The sequence below is a fragment of the Tupaia chinensis genome, unplaced genomic scaffold (assembly GCF_000334495.1).
Source record: "Tupaia chinensis unplaced genomic scaffold, TupChi_1.0 Scaffold142270_1, whole genome shotgun sequence".
Classification (NCBI taxonomy): Eukaryota; Metazoa; Chordata; class Mammalia; order Scandentia; family Tupaiidae; genus Tupaia; species Tupaia belangeri.
In genome coordinates this window covers 139013-144032 of record NW_006202119.1, presented here as the reverse complement: position 1 = coordinate 144032, position 5020 = coordinate 139013, and the positions used below count along the sequence as shown (strand labels likewise).

General features: G+C 39.4%; 1 protein-coding gene across 4 annotated transcripts in view; it reads left to right on the top strand.

Annotated features, from left to right (window-relative positions):
• PFKFB1 (6-phosphofructo-2-kinase/fructose-2,6-biphosphatase 1) overlaps positions 1–5020 on the top strand; it is a 129690-nt gene that overhangs the window by 1155 nt on the left and 123515 nt on the right. The gene's annotated exons all lie outside the window — the stretch shown is intronic.

The following is a 5020-nucleotide window of genomic DNA, read 5'->3' as shown; positions in this document are numbered from 1 at the left end:
TTTTTTTTTTTTTTTCTTTGAGCCTCCACAGACTATACCACTCGTAATCCTCCAGCTACTCTTCTCCCTGAGTGATTACGGTCTGTGGAGAGCTACTTTTAGGACTAAAATATGATGCACTTTGTGGTATATACTGGAAATAATGGGAAGGATGGTGGGCCAGGGCAGTGGCTGAGAAGGAAATGAGTTTTGGGCTGCTGCCATGAATGACCTAACATATGCATGAACCTGGGCTATAAGCATGTGACCAATCTCCACTTGGCACCCTAACCCCCAACAAATGCATTTATGCCACATACTCCAAGAATTACCGGCATTAAGATCCCATTTGTGATTTTATTACCCATAAGCAATGTCTTAATGCTGCTTTAAATGGGATTTCCTCCATACACCCCATTCTTTGGAGGGGCAGGTTAAGATCTATGGGCCTTGGAAAGTCATACTATTCATTTTTCTTTCTAGAGATAGTTTAATTTTTCTTTTATAATTACCAATACTTTTCATACAGTTCATGTTTCAGTACATTAACCCTATTTTATTTATACTCTATTTCAATTTTAGAAGCTGTGGCTCCATTCTTGGTCTTGGTCTAATAAGTAACCCTCTACAACCAAACAGGTTCAGTAGACCATATCAGAGTGGACTTCATTCTTTTGTTTATTCTATTCTGTTCCATTCAAGGTTGAGAAACTTTTCTAAATGCCACCTTCTTTCTACCTCAGACCAATTTAGTTCCTCCATCCAGTACCCTGCATACCTCTCTGTTATGACATTTACCTTGATAGACTGATATTACTTGTCTGTATGTTCATGTCATCTAGATCAGAGAGGTTCTCTCTTCTCTGACAGTTCTGAGATAATCTGGAAGATCAAATTCTTACATCATGCTAGCTTGATCAGTTAACCAAAGAAAAGTTGTGGACTGGAAGAAATTAGGTTCCCAGTGTTCTACTGAGTTGGCCAAATGATTTGCCACATGACCCTAGGAAAACATTTCCCTGGTATATACTGGAAATAATGGGAAGGATGGTGGGCCAGGGCAGTGGCTGAGAAGGAAATGAGTTTTGGGCTGCTGCCATGAATGACCTAACATATGCATGAACCTGGGCTATAAGCATGTGACCAATCTCCACTTGGCACCCTAACCCCCAACAAATGCATTTATGCCACATACTCCAAGAATTACCGGCATTAAGATCCCATTTGTGATTTTATTACCCATAAGCAATGTCTTAATGCTGCTTTAAATGGGATTTCCTCCATACACCCCATTCTTTGGAGGGGCAGGTTAAGATCTATGGGCCTTGGAAAGTCATACTATTCATTTTTCTTTCTAGAGATAGTTTAATTTTTCTTTTATAATTACCAATACTTTTCATACAGTTCATGTTTCAGTACATTAACCCTATTTTATTTATACTCTATTTCAATTTTAGAAGCTGTGGCTCCATTCTTGGTCTTGGTCTAATAAGTAACCCTCTACAACCAAACAGGTTCAGTAGACCATATCAGAGTGGACTTCATTCTTTTGTTTATTCTATTCTGTTCCATTCAAGGTTGAGAAACTTTTCTAAATGCCACCTTCTTTCTACCTCAGACCAATTTAGTTCCTCCATCCAGTACCCTGCATACCTCTCTGTTATGACATTTACCTTGATAGACTGATATTACTTGTCTGTATGTTCATGTCATCTAGATCAGAGAGGTTCTCTCTTCTCTGACAGTTCTGAGATAATCTGGAAGATCAAATTCTTACATCATGCTAGCTTGATCAGTTAACCAAAGAAAAGTTGTGGACTGGAAGAAATTAGGTTCCCAGTGTTCTACTGAGTTGGCCAAATGATTTGCCACATGACCCTAGGAAAACATTTCCCTTCTCCAGGCCTCAGCTTTCTTACCTGAGAGAGTGAGATGAAATTAACTCTAGAGAGCGCCTCAATTTTAACATAAACCTTTATACAAAACCAGAATAGTAAAAATGAATTTGTCTTTCTTTTTTAAAAATTATTTATTTATTTAATTCCATTGTTATTATCATTTTTTCAATTTGACTACACAAACACTAATTAACTAGTGTCTCCTCTGTTTTGGGCCCTGAGCTGGACATTGGAAATACAGATGACTAAGATCCAGTTCCCATCCTCCAGGAGCTCAGTCTAGTGGGAAAGCAGACCATGAAAATACTGGTGGATACTTACTCAGATAGATGGGAGCATTTTGGCAATATGAGAACCAAAGATAATGCCTGTCCCAAGGATACAGGGATGACTTCCTAGAGGAGGTCAACATTGGACCAGGCCTTAAAGAGTGAGTCACATTTCATTGAAATTTTAAAGGGAGAGAAAGCATTCTTAGCTGAGCAAAGGTTCATAGATAGGAAAGTATATGGTATGTTTTGGGTCCCAGTGAATCCACTGGTGCAGTTTAAGCACCAGAGTTTAAGGAGAGACATAGTTGGACAGGCAGTTTGGAGCTTGATTGAGAAGGGCTTTGAATGTCAGGTGGAAGCCTTTCCAAAAAGCTCGTTTTGTTTTCCTTCTTCCAGGATTAGAATGGGTAACACTGGTAAGGACTCACATAGCTATTATATCCAGGTAGTTTTAAGTTGAGTCTTTGAGCCTGGGCCCTAGGTTTGCCGTTTCAGACCTTGTCAGAAGCCTGCTAGCCACCCATCTCAGATTTCTTGCTGCTAAAATTATCTTTCTGCCTCTTAGGAGGGTCATAAGGACAAAATTATAAACCTAGCACATATGTTCATGTGACCAGCTGAATTGCCTTAGACAAATTGTTTCTCCTCTACAGACTTCAGTTTCCCAGTGAGTCTAGTGAGGATATTTATAAGAAGCAAGTAGAATAAGGGACATGTCATTTTGAGGGTGATGAAAAATATATATGAATAGAATTTTCATTAAGAAACAGAGTTACACTAGTTAGGAAACTTACTAGGATTAAGAGAGTTGCAGCTCTTCCAAAGGCTAGTTCTCATATTCTAGAGGTTCTGAGATAATCTGAAAGATCAAATTCTTACATCATGCTAGCTTGATCAGTTAACCAAAGAAAAGTTGTGGACTGGAAGAAATTAGGTTCCCAGTGTTCTACTGAGTTGGCCAAATGATTTGCCACATGACCTTAGAAAAACATTTCTCTTCTCCAGGCCTCAGCTTTCTTACCTGAGAGTATGAAATGAAATTAACTCTAGAAAGATTCTCAACTTTAACATAAACCTTTATACAAAACCAGAAAAGTAAAAATGAATTTGTCTTTCTTTTTTTAAAAAAATATTTATTTATTTAATTCCATTGTTGTTATTATTATTTTTTAATTTGACCAGAAAGAGAGAGATAAGGAAAGGGAAAATGAGAAAAGTAAGCCACCATGTCTGGGACTTGAACCACAGTTGGCCATGTGAGAGTCCAGTACCTTATCCACCATGCTTCTTGCTGGCCCCATATTTGTCTTTCTAATTAATTTGCAAAAGTCTTTTATCTTTTTTATTTTATTTACATTTAGTCATTTCTATCTTTACAGGGTATAAAATAGTTTCCCCCATATGTTTCCCAGCATATATACATGGGAATCAAATAAAAGATATTACAATATCTGGGACCAGCAGTTAGCATAATGGCTATGTCCCTGGGCTCCCATGTAGTCGACCGTGGTTCGAGTCCCAGACCCGGTGGCTTAAACTCACGCCGGGCACGTGTGCGTGCCTGCCCAAGATCCCAAGAGGAGAATGGAGGAGAGGGGATTGTGGCATGGCCATCCCCCCTGGGGGGGTGATTTCTCGCTCTCTGTCTCTCTGTCTCTCTCTGTCTGGAGAATGCAAAAACCTCTCTAAAAAAAGAAAAAAAAGATATTACAATATGCATCATCCTCAACAGATAATTTTCCATTCTTGTGTCTGTTAAATGTTAATCTTTTTCTATATAACATTGTAGGTTTCCTTTACTGAGTATTTCCTGTATGCTCAGTATTACATTAGAAGTTGCAGATTAATCAAATAGATGATCATTTACTTCACAAAGGGAATGAATAACAGTGTCAGGTAATATATACTTAACACTTTTCAGGTTGCTTTACACTTATTAATACCTTGAATTTGCAACAGCCCTAAAGGAGTAGGTACTCCTCTCATGCCCATGTTCCAGTTTTAAAAAAAAACTGAGGCACTGAAAAATATAGTATTCTGCTCAATGTCTCACAGCCAATCAGGTAGCTTGGCTCTGAAGCCCATTGCTCTTAACCACTGTGATCCACTACCTCACTAGACTCATTTAGAATGTGGGCCCTGGAATGTATTGAAAATCTGTAATGATTTATGCACAGCAACTGGAGGGAATCTAACCCTTGTGCAGACTATGACTGAGAATGTATTTTAGAGAACTTCTTAAAAGGCAAAGTGGAGCTGAGTGCATTTGAAGACAGAGATGGGAGATTTATATCCCCAAGGGATTGCCCTTGTATAACCTAGATCAGTGGAAGAAAGTTGAGCTTCCTGATAGCCAATCACTGGAGGTTCATCAGGGGGTGGGAATGTTATAAAATAATTGAGTAAGAGCACACTGGATGTCTTCCAAGCAAGCTGCACAGTTATATGAGTTCTACACATAAAAGCCCCCAAACAACTGAAGTTGGGTGAGAAGTGGGTGAAAGGGAGACACCTGAGTAGGTTCTCGCCTATGCATTTGTCCTACTTTGAGGCCATTGCTCCTTACTCCCCACACTTTCCCTGATGTAGCCTCCACTCTCTTAAGCCCCCATCCCAATGGCTTTGCATAAGGAACTTTGGCCAGATTTTGCAACAGATCATGAAACCTTTTTCTCTAGGTATCTGATGCAGCTGACAGTCATGTGAACAGTGCTTACCACCTCTAGCCCCAGCAATGGCTGCACTCCTCTTCCCAGGGTGTCATGCTTATAATGCTGTATTTTCCCTTGGCCACAGAGAGTATAAAGATGATCAGATAGTACCTATATCTCCAAGAGTGCTCCAGCCAGCATATTTTAGGAAAGAGACTGC